General features: G+C 36.7%; 1 pseudogene across 1 annotated transcript; it reads right to left on the bottom strand.

Annotated features, from left to right (window-relative positions):
* Positions 1-1,277: 1,277 nt before the first annotated feature.
* LOC148212990 (uncharacterized) lies at positions 1,278-2,659 on the bottom strand (annotated as a pseudogene). Its single transcript, XR_015789401.1, has 2 exons — positions 2,452-2,659; positions 1,278-2,370 (listed from the first exon to the last, which is right to left on the bottom strand). The product of XR_015789401.1 is annotated as an uncharacterized LOC148212990 (transcript).
* Between the last annotated feature and the right edge of the window lie 16,388 nt (positions 2,660-19,047).

Here is a 19,047-nt window from a genome sequence, read left to right as displayed (position 1 = left end):
TAAATTAAAATATAAATAACATAAAATAAAAAAATAAAAAGGTGACTTCCAAAAATCAAAAAATAGAAAAGTGAAAGGCGCGTACAATGTACGCAACTTCCACGTAGTCACCTGCCACGTCAAATATACACGTTTGCTTGGAAATCGTAGGTATTGTACGCAAGTTTTGACTTTTATTTTGACCTAACCTATTTTTGTCAATAGTTTTAATAACCTAACTTACATTTGGATTTCTTTATTTAAATTACATTTATTTTGTAGTTATTTTTAAACTAACATAATTTTTGTAATTTATTTTTAAAACTTTGTCCTGTAAATTCACCAGCATTATCAAGACGAATACTCTTCATTGTATAATCAGGAAATTGTGATCATAACTTAATCATCTGAGCAAGTAATCTTGCAAATGCAAGGTTTCGACTTGATAATAAGCATACATGTGACTATCTACTCGATGCATCTATTAACACCATAAAATATCTAAAGTGTCCGCTTGATGGATTAATAGGTCCACATATATCACCATGAATTCGTTATAAAAATGTAGGTGATTCTGTCCCCACTTTAGTTGGTGATGGTCTAATGATTAATTTACCTTAAGAGCAAGCATCACATGACAATTCATTAGATTGAAGAATCTTCTGGTTTTTCAATGGATGTCCATGTGAATTCTGAATAATTATTCTCATCATTATGGACCTTGGATGACCCAATCTGTCATGCCAAGTATTAAATATATGTGAATTCATGAACTTCAGGTTCATTGTTACATATGTCTCAATTACTCGTATATGAGTATAATATAATCTAGAAGATAAAGTAGGTACCTTATCCAGTATATGTTTGCCATCTGAGACAATAGATATAATATAGAGATATTCTATATTATTCTTCTTATCAGCATCAATATGATAACCATTCCAACGTATATCTTTAAAACTCAATAGATTTCTTTTTGATTGACTAGAGAATAATGCATTGTTAATTGTAAACTTTGTTCCTCTAGGCAAAATAATATATGTTTTTCCAAAACCTTCAATCAAGTTTGCAGAACCTGATATTGTATTAACTTTTGCTTCCAGTATTGTCAATTTGGAAAAATATTTTCTACTTTTCAGTATTGTGTGCGTAGTCGCACTATTTGCAAAACATAGATCTTCATTGCTCGTTTTCGAGTCATCCAATATATGAAAACTGTCAATGCTTCTTCATTAAACAAAATAATTACAATAAGAATAAGAGAAGAAAAAAACTTGAAATACAAAAAGACAACCTTAGCAAAAAAAAAAAAAACATGAAAGATAGATGAAGGAAAAAAAAACATTAATTCTGGATGTTTTCAAAACCAAAGGAATCACTTGCTATTCCATCAATTGTTCCAATTTGTTCTCCAAGACTTTCAAGAAAATCCGTCACATTCAAATTTATTATGTTGGCAGGATAAAATATATCAATATCCTGATATGCAAGATTTGCCTCCACATTTTTTCCTTTTTCATTTAGGGGAGCATGATAAAGATCCACCAAGTGTTTCGACGTACGACAAATACGTGCCCAATGGCCAGTCATTCCGCATCGAAAACATTTGTGTTCAACATTTCTAGAATTTTGATCCAGTGGAGCTTTTCCTTTATGATCATTATTTCATGTGGTTCTTTTGAAATTTGGATTATTATAACGATCACCACGAAATGATAAATTATTTATTCCTTTACCGCAATCATGGCCTCGACATCGACAATGATTATTAAAGTTCACAACATTTGTTTTAGGGAACGGTGTTGCCCCCGTTGGTCGAGATTCATGGTTTTTTTTATCAACAACTCATTATTTTGCTCAGCAACAAGAAGATATGATATGAGCTCAGAATATTTCTTAAAACCTTTCTCTCGATATTTTTGTTGCAAGAGCATATTCGAGACATGAAAGGTAGAGAATGTCTTCTCGAGCATATCTCCATCAGTGATTTTTTCTCCACATAACTTCAATTTTGAACTGATTTTAAATAATGCGGAATTATAATCACTTACTGATTTGAAATCCTTGAGCCTCAAGTGCATCCATTCGTATCGAGCTTGAGGAAGAATAACTATTTTCTGATGATCATATCTCTCTTTTAAATTTTGCCATAATACACGAGGATCTTTTATTGTCGGGTATTCCATCTTCAATCCTTCGTGAATATGGTGACGAAGAAAAATCATGGCTTTTGCCTTATCTTGACTCGTCATTGTATTTCTTTCTTTAATGGTTTCTCCCAGATTCATAGCATCGAGATGAATTTCAGCATCCAGTACCCATGACAAATAATTATTGTCATTGATGTCAAGGGCAATAAGCTGTAATTTGGTGAGATTTGTCATGTTAACACTATCACAAAGAAAAATATCTGTATATTAGAAATTTGATATATGATAAGCATGAAAATACAAGGAAAATCAAATAACCTACCTTTAGGACCTACATTTAGAGGAAAAAATGACAGAGAGTCGTGTTGATAACGTCTTGTAAAAAATTATGGAGCAAAATGAGGCACCACGAGTCACGAACAACGAGGAAGTATGACATTTAAACAAAATATAAAATTAAAATTTGAATTTGGAATTTGAAAATTAAAAATACAATTTTAGAATTCAACATAAATTTCCACCAAAATACACTAAAATTTTCCACACCAATTTATCCATGAATTGCCACTATTTATAAGCAAATTTGTACAACCATGAGGTGTTACATATGGACACTAATAATAGGTAGAAAAAAGACACATGAGATATTGAGAATTGAGCACATAGATGACAGTCTATTTGACATTTGGACACACTAAGCACCTGAAAGAAATTGACACATCAGGTTAGGGTTATTTAGACATCCCATATTTTGACACCTAAGGTTGGACATCTAATTTTGGATAATGTTCATAATAATAATTAATTTATGTTTTTTTATCAATTATCTTTTATCCTAACCCTATATTAAATAATGTCAAATATCAATTAATATATGAATTTTCAAGTAATAACAATTAAAGTCAATCTATTAATTAGATCAAAATATATATATTAGAATATTAGTCAAGATTTTTCCTGAATAACTTGTTTGAAGTTTCATTAAAAAAGAAAAAAAATGTTTGAAAAATTGTTCCTTACTCCATGAGTTATTTTATTTGTTGATAGTCGAGTATTTAATTTCGCTTCTAGGTGTCATTCTATTTATAAGATTTTAAATTTTATCTTTTATATGTCTAATTTTTTTATTCAAGTGCATCCTCACCATACTAATAAATATTTAGGGTCATTAATTAATAATGTTTTAGTTTTCCTTATTTTCTATTGTAATATTGTATTTTGTCTTGCATATTATTCCTATTTTTTAATTTTTCTTTTGTATCTCTCATTTTCCTTTTGATCTGTATTTTGTCTTTTTTACTTTCTTCTTAATTGTCATCAACATATCTCCACAAATTGATGGCGGACCAAGGTAATTAATTTTTATTTTTTTCATTTTCTTTCTTTGTTTCTTTCTTGCATTTATCCCTTACTCTCACTAATCTTTTGAAACGCCTTACTCTCACTATTATTTTGAAATGGAAGCACTCTACCCGCAATAACGGGAGCACACAATGAAACGTAGAGAACAAGCCCTCACACTCACAATTTTTTTTTGTAAGCTTTTAAATTTTATTTGAAAGAAAATATTATTTTCTCTAAAAATACAATCTTCAAGTTCGTGCACAATTGTTGTGCCTCGTCATTTCATCTTTAATCTACCAATCTAGTTGAATTTCATCATTTTAAGATGTGAAATTATTCATATTTTCATTTTCGAATTGCTTAAATGCTTCTTCTAATTTAATATTGAATAGGTGAAACTAATTTTACACTTTGATTATATAAGAGAAGGAATTTTTATTTGATTTGTTCTAGAAAATATTTCTTGCCGGTTCTAAATTTTTTTTATTATTTTATTTAGTTATTACATTTCATATGATTCTATATTTAATTTGCATATTTAATTATTCAACTTCTTAAATTAGTATGTTGGTTTGATTTGATGTTTAATTACTATATTGGGGGAAGATCTAATTTACTTTTCAATCAATTATTTTTTTTATAAACTGATGTGATCATATTTGGGCATGAAGTCCAAGAATCAAGCTACGTCAATGAAAAGGAAGATAAAGATGGGAGGCTCCCTAAAACGAGGAAGGAGGAGCCTAAGAAGGAACCAAGAAACCGCTCATGTCAAGATGGAAGGCCCCTTACACGCACATGGTTTGCCCATCGCACACAGCCCGCACGCTAACCTCACAAGGCCGCGTTCCGTGCGCACACGCCTGCACTATTTGATTGCCCGTGCATGCCTTCGCCCCACGCGCGCGCCACCACCAACCTACCATGCCACGACCACGCGTCCCTCCTACCAGTGCCTCCACATCAAGCGCTCCTACCATGCTAACCTCACAAGAGGCCAGCGCCCCCGCCAGATGCTTGCCCATCGCCCAGCGCCCATGCACCCACACTCTCGTGCCCCTCTTGTCACCAGCGCCTGCACGCCCCTTGTGGCTTGCCCATGCTGTGCCACCCACACGCGCGCGCGTGCCAACTACCATGCCAACCTCGCAACGCATCATGCCGCCTCAAACCTTTGTCCGCGCGCAGACTTCCGACATGCCGCCCACACCTGCCCCCAGCAGCCGCGCGCCCATTGTCCGCCAGCGCCCATGTGTGTCGCCCTGCATGTCGCGCGCCTCACGCCCCAAGTGCCCACGCACCCCATTCCGCATGTCTATCAGCGGCTAGCGCCCCCACCGCCGCCCTTACGCACGCTCCCTGCTCCAACTTTCTTGCGCACGCACCACATCACCAAGGGCACCTCCACCACTTGATGTGACCACCCTCATGGGTGCCCTAAACTTGCCTTGCCACCCACTCCATCACTTTCAAGGAAAAGATTCATTCTTATTTTTCTTGATTATATTGTGGGATTTGTTTTTGATTTATTCTTTTTGATTTATCAATGTTTAAATTCATCTCAGGCAAGTTTAGCAACTTTTAGGAAATTATCAATTTTATTTTCTTTTTAATTTTTATTATTTCCTTGAAGGCCAAGGGCCTTGACCTATATATAGGCGTGTACCCCCTCATTGTTGAGGACCAGTTGAGTGTTTCTCTCATTGCCTTGTGCAAACCCCTTCTCAAATTTCGAATCCCTTTGTGTGGTTGAACTTAGGCTTTCATATTAGAACCCCTCGGAGCATGCTTGTTTGATTGGTCATCAAACTAGTGGAGTGTTTCCACCCTCGAGCATAGTGAGTCATCTGTTTGCTCAAGGTAATGACTGCAAAGGTAATCTCTCTAACCTTTAGCCTTTCGAGTTGAACCAACTCTACGATTGGATTCAAGTGGCTTGTGGCTCGAGTAGCTCAATACGCATGGGTTGTTGCGTATCATTTGGTATCAGTGCTTAGGCTCTAGATTGGGATATATGTTTATTTTCTGTCTTTAAATTTTAGTCTGGTCTTTACATTCCTTTATTCGAATATCTCATTAAAAGTTCCATTGTTCTCTGTCTTCTGCGTGCCGTTCGATCTGTCATTCTTGCGAAAGAATTTTTTATTTTGAAAATTACTTTAAAGTGTCCAAAACTTATTTGTTTGTGTTCAGCACCTCAAAAGCTTCCAACAAACCAAGTTTCACTTTAATCCGAGCCCCATAGCCAATGTTATCAACTTTTCTTCGAACCCCAGAATTTGAGAGAAACCTGAAAATAGCACAAAATCCAGAGCTGACTTCAAAAATCCATAACGTTTTGCTCACAAGTCCAAATTGAGTAAAACTAGTGTCATTCAAAGATATCTGAGTTAGCTTTTCAGAGAGCCCAGAATCATAATTTTCAATCTTTGGTTTGGAAGTTATCTAATATTTCTTCCTCACTGTTTTGCTGGAAATCCTGCAGCTGCCGAGAAAATCCAGTCCCAACTTCGATGACTCATATCTTGCTGACCTTTTTTGCTGAATATAGTCAAATCAGGTATCAAATTAAAAGTCTTTGAAAGAGCTTTCCAGAGACATATATATCACCGTCATCCGAGGTCTATAGAAGAAGTTATCAGCAAAAGAAGAGAAGGTATTCAAGTGGAAAACTTTCCATATTTGAAGCTGGACGTTTTTGGAGAAAATCTTTGGGCCATCAAATCTTGTCCAAATCGATTTATTTTTGGCAAGTAATCCTATCATTGTTTATATTTTGATTTAAAAATATTGTTGGATTATTTTGACCCATCTGGACAGCCCAAAAGAGGGAGGACAACTACATAACACACTAGGCCACCCGAGAGAGACCTTTTGTGCAGTCCCAGAATATTCTTTGAGATAACAACACCCTCCAACGAATTCAAAACCTCTTGGCAGCTCACATACGTCAAGTACACTCGTTGTACTTTCATTTGCCACTGGTTGGAGCCCCATCCGAGTTGTATATATCACACACCTTTCACCCAAAGTCACCCTATTTACGGCAAAGGCTACTGTTTTGTTGGTAAGTGTTATTTTGTTTGTGTTTGCACTACAAATTGGATTTTGTACATCTTTATGGTTTATTTTTTATTTCATTGATTTTATTTGCATAAGTTTTTCTTTGTTTAGCTTTGTCATCAATTTGCATATTGTTGTTGAGTCCCTAGAACCAAGAGCATTAGGCTCAAGGTTGTCTTTACCTTTGTTTGTCTTTGATCATAGGTATCATTTGGTATCATCATTTGATATCATTGTAACTATCATTTGGTATTTTTTGAATCTTGTCTTTGGTATCATCTATACTATTGATCCCTAGTAAAAAAAAAAGGATATTTTTGCAAGTTACTTGTAGGCTTATATTCACTTGTCCTAAGACCGATTCGCCACGAGCATTCAAGTGAGCATCTCCAAAGGGTATGCACATCCAACATTCCCCTATAGCCAAAGAAGAGAAGCCGAGAGGACAAGTAAGGGAGAGAGTGAGTTATATTTGCTATTACTAACTTTTGCTTGTGTAGTTATGGAGTCAAGAATGAAGAGTTCACAAGAAGCCACCACCAACTCTCAAGAAGAAGGAGTAAGTCCAGAATGTAAGTACTCATTAGATGCTAGAAGATCTCTCAATGCACAATCTAGGGAAGATTCGTTGGAGGAACATAGAGATAATCTCTTTTACACTAGATGCAGAATAAATACCACACCTTGTAATGTTCGTATTGATAGTGGTAGTTGCACTAATGTAATTAGCACCTATATAGTGGATAGATTGAACTTAGCCACCACACCACATCCATGTCCATATAATTTGCAAGGTTTAACTAGTAGTGGTGCAATAAAGGTTCAAAGTCAAGCTAGAGTTTCTTTTACAATAGGTAGGTATAAAGATTAAATTATTTGTGATGTTATACCTATACATGCTTGTGACCTTTTGTTTGGACGACCGTGGCAATATGACAAAAAGGTAAAGTACGATGGTTTTCATAACAAATACTCATTTGAAAACAATGGCAAGACAACCACATTACTTCCCTTACCTCCAAAAGAAGTTCAAATTGATCAAAGAAAGTTGGAGGAAAGAAAAAAGGAGTTCACAACCAATGAGGCTACCAAGTTGGAGGATAGAATGAAAGAGGTCGCAATCAAGGAGGCTACCAATATCCAATAGGAAAAGGTAAGTGCCCCCAACCAAGGTGATAAGGCCGAGAGCCTCAAGGTAAGTTCCAATGAGGTTGACTATAAATTGCCTTGCAATGATATGCATGATGATCATATTTTACTTGATTGCGGATGACTTACATGATTCTATGCCTATGGTTGAAAAGGAAAGTAGTGAACTTGAAAATTGTAAGACCATACATGACATTACTATTGATAACAAGGAAATGCATGATGTTTTGCCACTTGCCGAGGAGGAGATTGCTAAGAAGGTACCTTGTGACTCTATGCACCACATTCCTAGTCCTTTAGCTACTGAAATTTTTTGTGATTATGAAGTATCCATGCTTGATTCATCAATTCATGAAGATTCACAACTTGAATGTGAGTTGAAACGTATAAGAGAAGGAAAATGTGAGTTGAAAGAAAGTAGCTATGGGAAGAAAGAAGCGAAAAAGAGAATGGTCCACACTATCGTGCCTCACAAGCCAAATCTTAAGAGACTATTGGAGAATGATCCTTACCTTTAAAATCACTTGCCTTATTCAAATGTTTGTATCCTTCTAAGATTTTTGCAGGATGGTATCAAGATGGAGATTCATGGAATTGTCCTACCAATTTCTCACAATCTCAAGATCACCTTACAAGGTACGTATATGATAAATTTTAAGTTGAAAGGTACTAACTTGTCTCGTTTTTGTGAAGGTGGCCATGAACAAGTAAAAATATGGCCAATAATCATGAAGAAGTCTGCCGAACAAAGTCATGGCCAAAAACACAACTTGCTACGTTGGAGGATTATTAAAATACCAAGCACCAAGTGGAGGCAAAAGAATTTGAAGCAACATGTCCACAAACCAAGTGAATGAACTTAGAAGTCCTTATGGAAATAACGACAATGCTTTAAAGAGACATTCAAAGGGAAGCCAATAGGAGAATCATTATCACAAGATTTCCAGTTTCCTCAACGAGGTAAGAGTTATGAATTGGAGAAAACTAACTTGCTTTGTTTATGTGTAGGTGACCGCTTTGATTCGAGGACAAATCATTTCAAAGAAGGAGGAGATGATGTGGTCATATTTGAGCACGATGTCCAAGAATCAAGCTACATCAATGAAAAGGAAGATAAAGATGGTAGGCTCCCTAAAACGAGGAAGGAGGAGCCCAAGAAGGAGCCAAGAAATCGCTCATGTCAAGATGGAAGGCCCGTAACACGCACATGGTTTGCCCATCGCACACAGCCTGTGCTTGCTAACCTCACAAGGTCGTGTCCCGTGCGTGCACGCCTGCGCCGTTTGACTGCCCGTGCACGCCTTCGCCCTACCGCACCTCACCAGCCGCGTACCATGCCCCGACCACGTGTCCCTGCCGCCGGTGCCTCCACACCAACGCTCCTACCATGCTAACATCACAAGAGGCCAGCACCCCCGCTAGCACGCGCGCCCGTCGTATGCCTGCCCATCGCTCAGCGCCGGCACGCCCACACTCGCGTGCCCCTCTTGTCGCCAGCGCTTGTTTGCCCACACGCCTCTTGCCGCTTGCCCATACGGTGCCACCCGCACGTCCGCGTGCGCTAACTACCATGCCACCCTCGCAACGCTTCATGCTACCCCAGACCTTTGTCCGCGCGCCGACTTCCGACATGCCGCCCACGCTTGCCCCCAGCACCCGCGTGCCCATTGTCCACCAGCGCCCATGCGCGTCGCCCTGCATGCTCATGTGCCTCATGCCCTAAGCGCCCGCGCGCCCCCTCCTGCACGTCCATCAGCGGCCAGCGCCGCCCATGCGCGCGCCCCCTAGCACCAATTTCCTTGCGCGCGCACCACGTCTCCAAGAGCACCTCCACCACTTGATGTTACCACCCCCATGGGTACCATAAACTTGCCTTGCCCACCTACTCCATCACTTTTAAGGAAAAGATTTCATTCTTCTTTTCCTTGATTATATTCTGGGATTTGTTTTCGATTTATTCTTTTTGATTTATCAATTTTTAAATTCATCTTAGGCAAGTTTAGCAACTTTTAGGAAATTATCAATTTTTATTTTCTTTTTAATTTTTGTTATTTCCTTAAAAGGCCAAGGGTCTTGGCCTATATATAGGCGTGTACCTCCTCATTGTTGAGGACCGATCTTTCAAATATTGAATCAAATTGAGTTGAGTGTTTCTCTCATTGCCTTCTGCAAACCCCTTCTCAAATTTTGAATCCCTTTGTGTGGTTGAACTTAGACTTTCGTATCTGAACCCCTCGGAACATCTCGAGCATAGTGAGTCATCTGTCTACTCCAGGTAATGACTGCAAAGGTAATCCTTTTAACCCTTAGCCTTTCGGGTTGAACCAACTCTAGGATTCAAGTGACTTGTGGCTCAAGTAGCTCAATACGGTTGGGTTGTCGCGTATCAAATAGTTAACCAACTTCAATATTTTCTAACATTTGAATCATAAATTTATAGAAAATTAAAGATTTTTTTCAAGATTTATTAAATGTGTTTTTTATTTTTTTGGTTGAAATTCCATTCAACCTAAAAAAATTTTAAAAGTTCCTATTTCCATTAACTCTATTTATTTTTACAAAATTTAAAACATCAAATTTGAAAATTAGTATAGTGTTCTTTTTAAAGGCTTTTTTTTTCAAGAATTCATAAATACAAAGACACTTTAGTTCAAGAAATAAGAAAAATCATATTTTTGATGAAAAATAATGTTCTCTAGATGATATTTATTTTCTAAATTTTGTAAATACACATAAATTTGTCACTAACATGAATTCCATTAATTCAAGAAAATTCTCATACTAAATTTTAAAAGTTTTTAAACAGAGATTGAGTAGTTTTTCTTTTAATTTAATTTTAATAAGATTCTATTTTTCCCAAAACATCTCACATAGAGAATTTACTATTCAATTTTCTAATATTCTTTTGAGGTGAGGAAAATTAGTTTTGAAATAAAAAATAGGTTTTCATATTTTTAATCAAACTTTTGCCCTTAATAATTAGTAATGCATATTTGATCTTTTACAACCAAATTAAAAAACATATGGGACAATCTAAAAGGACAAACCTTTTATGCAAAGGTACAAAATACGGCCTAAAGATTATAAACTATAGTTGATAAAATTTCAAAATAGTACTACCTTCAAATTGGATGGGTTAAAATTTGATATCTCATTTTGTAGGTCAATCCATGTAGATCCTAATTAAATGTGGCATTATCGAGAAGAGTAAGTCCAATTAAGACAATCATAGATTTAATCACTTTTTTCTTTTTCAATAAAATATATCGATAAAATTCAACCTTTTGTTTTTGTTTATGTTTTTTGTTTTTTTAACAAATTCTTGCTTTTTTCCAGTAATATGGAAGCTTCCAACATTATAACTGTCACTAATTTACTAAAAGTCAGATTATTATTTATTTTAATAATATTAAATTAGAAATAAGTGATTGGGAATTCAATACACATGGCATAACCACTCCAACTTTTAGGAAAAGAGAAAAAAAATAGAGATTTCTTTTTATAGAATAGTGGAAAAATTTTCCCATTCAAATGCATTGTGATAATTTTAACAAATAATAATTTTTATTTAAATTTTGTTAATGGAGAATAGTTCGATTATTATACATCTCAAATATTTATATATATTATACCTCCCTTATTTAAGAAAAGGTACATTCACTGTTCTAAATATTATTTGAATTATCATCATTTGACAAAATAATAATAATAATTAATTTATATCTTTTTTATTAATTATCTTTTATCCTTACCCTATATTAAATAATGTCAAAAATCAATTAATATATGAATTTTTAAGTAATAACAATCGAAGACAATCTATTAATTAGATAAATATATATGTATTAGACTATTAGTCAAGAGTTTTCGTCTATGAATAACTTGTTTGAAGTTCCATTAAAAAAAAAAAATTTGTTTAACAAATTATTCCTTACTTCATGAGTTATTTTATTTATTAATAGTCGACTATTTATGTAACACCCCCAAATTTCAAACAACCTAGTTGGAGCACGTTATTAAAATCTCCTATTTCAGCTCAAACATCAAAACAATAAAATAACCACATTTTGCTCAACATTTCTATAAACGAAATTTTATTAATTCTAAAAGTTCCAATACCACAACCAAAATAACTAAACATATCCTGGAGATTGTTGCGATTATGGAGTCAAACCAAAGAGAAAATCTTTTTCCTATAAGGAAAATGTCCATTTAAATTTTTCCTTGTTCTATTTAGTTTGGGCTTTTTTATTTTCCCATTCCCTTTTAGTTTGTTGTCATACCATCTATTATAAATAGAAATAGAGAATTTGAGAGCTAAATACTTGTGTATCCGTTCGAGAGTTTGAAAGGCTTGTAGAGTAATTCGTGAGCGTTTTCTGTGTGAGGGAAATCTGAGAGAAATCATTGTAAGGGGCCTGTAAACTCTTGGGACATTCTTCCTGACATTTTAGTAGAACCTGCAACGGTAGCAGAGAACTGGACGTAGCCCACATTGGGTGAACCAGTATAAATTTAGCGTTTAATTTTCTTCTCCCTAATCTATTTATCGTTCTTGTTACTTAAAAATTTTAGATTATTTTATCTAATTCTTTTAAGTGTAGGCTGCATTTTTTTTTCACAAGAGTTCTCAAAAGAATAACGAAACCACATTTCAAAACATATTTAACCAGAAAAAACTGAAACAAATTAACCTGCTAAACAAATAACAAATCTATTAAAAAGAATCAACTCCGCTATCCTATCTAAAATAAAATGACGCAGCGCTATATGGTCTTTTAGTCAAGTCTCCTCCTCGCCATCACCGTTCCTGTGGGTGACCTAGTTACCTGAAAAATATGGGTGGAAAAAGGATGGGGTGAGTACAAAACTAGTACTCAGTAAGCAGCCCTTACCTGAAGGGTCAAGCACAAACAACATGCTTTACAATGATTTCAATCGATATGCTTAACAAGTCATCATGCTTTATATAACATAAACTGAACTAAACATGCAACTACATGCCATAACCTAATCCTCGCAGCACGAATCACTAGTTCTCTTTCCTGTTCCTCCAAGTCTTATTCCTTCGAGTTCTATTGACCCCTGGCCATGTACCTAGAGTCTCGACACTTCTCTACGACACTTGGCGTTCGACCCTTGACCAATTACCCAAGGCCCCGAACTGTTGCACCGACCCTTGACCATCTATTCAAGGCCTCGATGATTTTGCAACGTATTGGTCCTTGTCCTTTCCTTTCAAGGCCCCAATACTTGCCTTGCCTTTAAGACTCATCGCATCGACCTTCGACCATTTACCCGAAGCCTCGACACTCATCTTGTCCAAAGTTGACGTATCGACCCCCGACCATCTACCTGAAGCCTCGATACCCAACTAGTGACGTATCAACCCTCTGACCCTGATACTCAGTCATTCTCTTCATAACATAACCGAACTCTCACCAAAGTCCTGCATGCTTCTAAGCCATGACCCTTGCATCAATCATCTCATTATAGTCCAGTATGCAATAAACACAAACCATACGTAAATATAAATCAACTAAAAAATAACCCAGCATGATCCATCAACAACATGTATAATTCACAAGAGAGGCATAACTAACAACATAACCAACAACGTAACCAATGTCTCATCTAGAATTATATGAATAGTAATCAGTACATGGTATAAACAACCATAAAAAAGCAGACACAAGCACACAATCGATTCATACATCAAAGAACAAACATCCCTAAAAGTAGAAACTACTTACACAAGAAACTTAATGTTCCTAAGCTTCGCCGAAAGGTTTCCTAAAACAAAGATACCAAGCTTTTGGGTTAGAAACCACCTAAAACCACTTTAATCGAATCAAAACTATATTTAGGTGAGTCGTTACCTAATAACTCACACCAAAACCTCTTAGAATAGGAGTGGGTCAACGCCGAGGATGTTCGAGCTTCCAAAATCGAGTTCGAATGGCCTTAAACTTGATGTTCCGATGTAAAAAAGCGATGGGTAATGCTGGTTTGGGTCCGATTAATGGTGGGTCAACGCCGAACCAAAGCCAAAGAGGGTGGGTAGCTTGAAACTGATTTTGTTTGGGCGTGGATAAGTACTGAACGCCGTCGGGAGTCTACTATTCACGCCGGAGGATCTTATCGCGCACGAGGCCGCTGGAACCAAGACGCGCCATCGCGAATGTGGTACCAGACGCCGGAGTTGCTGCAGAACTCGTGGAAACGCTGCTGCACACGTTGAGACGATGTTGAAGACGTTGGATCTGCACGCGCTGCCACTATCGGAAGTCGACGCGGGGTGTTCGTGAGTCGTTGTGGAGAATGCCCATCGTGGAGACTAAACTATCGAAACGCGACACGACCCGTTCCCGAACTGTTGCTGAAGTAACGCGCCGCTGCTGGAACGTCGAGGGAACACCGGAGGAGGTTGAAGCCGCGCCACCGCTGGAAACGCCGGTTGCCGGAGCAGAAAATCCAACGAGGGGGGTATGGCAGCTGAGGGGTGGGTTTGGGAAGAAGAAGAAAAAAAGGATGAAAACCTAGGGTTTATTTTTGTTTGCTTTATTTCTTTTTTACCAAATAAATAATAATAATTCCAAAATAAAACCAATAACCTTATAAATAACGAGGAACTTTTCCTAATCGTTTTATTGAAAGGAAACTCACCTAAAAAAGAAGAGATAATATCTTGGGAGGGCTATTTTTAATTCTTAATTTCATAAATGTCTTTAGTTTTCTAAATTTACACTTTTAGATTTTTTCATGTAGGATTTTATTCTAATACCGTTTCTACCCTTATTTATTGCTTTTTATTTTATTATAATTTTAAAATTTAAAAGATTTGAATTCTTAATTTGTTATTATATTCATTTAATTATTGTGGGCCCCGTTAAATTATTCAACCTAAATTCCTCAAATCTCTCCCTCAAAAAAGATTTTATTCTCTCACCAATTAAGAACTTCGAAATTTGTGTGCTTCCTTCTCCAACCTTGATTTTTTTCTCCGGCGTCTTCCTTTTTTTCGTGCATACCTTCATCAACGTCGACAGCATTGAAGTGCATACCGTCTGTGTACTTCTTCAGAGCTTCCATCAATGATCGATTTTTTCCTTCTTCTTTCTGTAGAGATCTTCTTCTTTCCATCGCTGAATAGACTTTCCGTCGACCTCGTTCCACGTTTCTGATGCCGTGCAGCGTGCTTCCGTCAACGAGGTATTTATTCCGTCAATTTTCATCGCCGAATAAACTTTCCGTCGACGTCTTTAAACGTTTCCGACGTCGTTCAGCGCGTTCCTAGTCTCTTGTCCCCTTCTGTTTTTACCATTGATACTTATTAGTCTTCCGTTAAGATTGGAATATATGAGGATATATTTTATGTATGTGTACAGAAAATGGAAGTTCTAAACGTCTCACAGTCTTAGTATTCCTGATTATATTCGTATATATAGGTATATATTGTATATGTGAATATATCTTATATGTGTATACATATATCTTATAGTTCTGTAGAAATAGTCCTCCATACCATTTGTAATTATTAATCTTCCGTATTGGTATATATGGGGATATATTTTGTTTATGTGTATAGAAAATTGAAGTTCTAAATGCCTCATATTCTTAGTATTCCAGATTATATTCTTATATATAGGTATATATTGTATATGTGTATATATCTTATAGTTGTATACAAGATATAAATGCATATATCCTATAGTAATGTAGAAAGTGTCTTCCAAAATTGAAGTTTTAAACGTCTCATGGATGAAGCGAAAAAAGTTCTTGATTTCGAATTTGGGAGATTTTTGGACGGGATTTGGAGATATTTTGGGAGGTTATGATTTCAATTTTGGGGAATCTAGGGTTTTGTTTTTAATGTTTTGGTGTTTTAATTTGTTTTGGAAAGTATCATTAACCTAAAATTATGGGATCTAAATTATAACGTTCAAATTAATCAATTTTGCATATTAAAATGAATTTAAAATTAATTTATAAATACAAGAGGCTATTTAAGTAATTTATATGATGGGTACCCTCTTAAATAGGGTTGATACATGACAAATGTGTAAATTCTATACATTCCATCCTTTTATGTAATTAAGATCTTTAAATAGCCCGTACTAATCCCAAAAAGAATTTGAATAATTTATTTAATAGATTAACTTAAATTTAAAACCCAATAATATAATCCAAAACAGAGAATTAAATTTCCAAAACATAGGATTAAGATTAAAAATCTTTTTTTCCAAAATTCGAAAACTTAATTTATCCTAACTAATGAAATTAAACTTAAATTCTAATTTACCCAAAATTAGAACTCCAAAACAAGAAAATCTAAGAATTTAAATTAACCTCTTAGGGAAAAAAACAAAGGCTCAATTTAAATCTTAAAATGAAAACTTTTGTATAATCGTTTGAGATTGAGAAAATAAAATTGAATGTTCTTCATGGTATCAGAGCTTTGGGAATTTCTTCCGATTGGAAGGAATGATCAAATCTATTCCAACATTTTAGAGCTGTGTGGTTAGTTTTGCCACAAATTTGACATGAAACATACTTACTTCGGTTTGCCTCTTTGTTGCCTTGTGATAGTATTGCTAGGAGATGAGTATATAGTTTGATTTGTGTTGGATCTAAATCCTCTACCTCTAATGGTTAAGAAATTTCCTATGCTTTTGCTGTGACTCAGAAAGGCTTGATTTGCATCTGGAATCTTGACCTTCTCATCCTCATTTTTCATTAAGTTCATTTGTTCATGAGCTTTCAAGGCTAGGATGAATTGATTGAATGATGGATAGGGTGCCTTTGATAGCATAGCCGTTCTAAAGTCTTTATATTTATTTCCCAATCCACGTGTCAACGTAAAGACTTTGCTTAAATCATTTAAAGGCTTTTTCATGGCAGTGAACTGATCACATAAAGCTTTAAACCTCTCAATATATTCATCAAGAGTTAGGTTTCCCTTTTTCAAGCTATGAAGAGATTCACTAATGTGTATTTCATTTTCTTTTGTAATGGCAAGAAGATTTTCTTCTAATAAAGACTGTACCTGGTGTGAAGTCTCCAAACCTTCTATCATGGCCAAGACTTCCTCAGATATGATGTCAAGCAACCAAGAGGTCAACAACCCATCATTGTTGAGCCAAGTCTGGTGATTTTCACAAGCTTCATTGGATTCTTTCTTCTCTGGATCGCATTCCTCATGTGGACTATCTCCCTTAAGATGATTCTCAACTCCTAAACTTCTCACAAGAGGTAACACTTGCGATTTCCAAAGGAGATAATTGGTGGTGCTCAATTTAACAGAAATCAAGCTTGAATACTGATTAAAAGATTGAATTGTTAATTTGGTTTATGATTTGGCCTTCTTTGCTAAGAAAAAAACTGGTATTGAAGTTTATTTCCCTAAGTGCAATGCTCTGATACCATGGATCCGGCCATTCCTTTCGATCGAAAGAAATTCCCAAAGCTCTAGCCACATTGTCCTCTGAATATGCTACGGATTCGGCCCTTTATGCTGATTCAGGAGCAACTTCTCACATTGTCAATGATCTTGGTAAGGTAGGCCTCTCGGGTCTACAAGGAAAAAAAACTATATATAGGAAATGGAGAAAGGCTTAATATTACTCATATTGGGCAAATTAAAACACGTGACAGTAACTTAAAACTTGATAATGTGTTGGTAGTTCCAAAAATAAAAAAGAATCTAATATCAGTAAGTAAACTCACTAATGATCATGATTGTTCTATTATATTTACTTCAAATGACTTTATCGTGAAGAACAAGCACGGACAAGTGCTGGCAAAGGGACATAAAAGGGAGATCTATATGCCTTGAATGAAGAAATTTCGAATATAGCAGAAGCTGTGGCCTACCTTACTACGACAAATCTTAATAAGCTATGTTTAGATATATGGCATAAGCGATTAGGCCACTTGAATGATATCTATGTTAAACATTTGAGTAATAAACAGTTGATTCATGTGTTGGATTGGAAAAAAGGTTACATATATATGTGAGACTTGCCAATTTAGTAAAAGTTGTAAACTACCTTTTTCTTTGAGAAATGGATCTAGCATGCATCCATTTCATAAAGTACACCGTGATTTAGGGGCCCTGCTCCTATTTTCTATTGTCAAATGTTTAGGTGTTATGCTAGTTTCATAGATGACCATAGTAGGTATACCTGGCTCTTTCCTTTGAAAAGGAAATCAGAATTGTTTGATTGTTTTTCTAAGTTCCATAAGATGGTTGAAACTCAATTTGAAACAAGGATTGAAATCTTTCAAACCGACGGTGGAGGAGAATTCACCTCACTAAAGATGAAGCAATTTTTGGATGAAAATGGTATCGTCAGATGAGTTGTCCACACACACCTCAACAGAATGGAGTAGTTGAAAGGAAGCATAGACATATCATCGAAGCAGGTTTGGCCTTTCTCTTTCAAGCTAAAATACCTCCTAAATATTGGGTAGATAGTTTCTTAACAACAACCTACTTTGATATGATCATAATTTGCATAAAGTCCTTGGAACTAACTCAAGCTCAGATGAGAGCACCATCGCATACAAAATACCCACAGTGCACACGCCTACAAAGTCAACAGCTGGCTAACCTCACAAGGCGTCGCCTCGCGCGCACCCTCCAGTGTCCAGCTCGTGCACACCTGCGCCCGCACCTCCACCTGCTGCCAACGCCCATGCGCATCCCAGCCTTGCCAGCACTCACACACTCCTCCCATGCTAACCTCACAAAAGGCCAGCGCCACCGTAAGCATGCGCGTTTCTCGGATCCCTGCCCATAGCCCAGCGCCCGTCATGCCCTGTGCGCGCCCCACCTGCCGCCAGCGCCCTTTTGCCGCACGCCCTGCGCGCGTCTCACCAGACGCCAACATGCACCCTTGCACGCTCGCATGTGCGCACACCTACTAGCCGCCTACCGTGCCAGCCCCTGCCTGTCGCTAGTGCTACTGCGCGTGCTCCCTGCCGCATGCCAACACACGCCCCATGATGCCTCACCATGTCAGCACCACTCGCCCACGCACGCCTCACCATGCTAACGCCCTTCCCAGCACGCCTCGCATACCACCACCTACGCTCGCGCGCGCTCACGCCAAGCAGCCTAGCTCCTTGCGCGCGCCATACCGTCAGCCCCATGGGCACCCACCTGATGCTACCACCTATCCTCTTTTGCGCCAAAACCATGTTGCTTGTCGTCCACTCTATGGCATTTTAGGAATCTCCCTATTCCTAATTTGTTTCAAAACAATTGTGGGATTTATTTCATTTGTTTTTCGCTTTTAGGCAAGTTTATTAGATTTTAGGAATTTAATTTTCTATAATTAGGTTTGCTCCCCCTCATGTT

This window comes from Momordica charantia, assembly GCF_013281855.1.
Source record: "Momordica charantia cultivar OHB3-1 chromosome 2 unlocalized genomic scaffold, Mcharantia_2.0 BLBB01000002.1, whole genome shotgun sequence".
Taxonomy (NCBI): Eukaryota; Viridiplantae; Streptophyta; class Magnoliopsida; order Cucurbitales; family Cucurbitaceae; genus Momordica; species Momordica charantia.
Note: the sequence above shows the minus strand (reverse complement) of the source record. Positions and strands in the feature narration are given on the sequence as shown.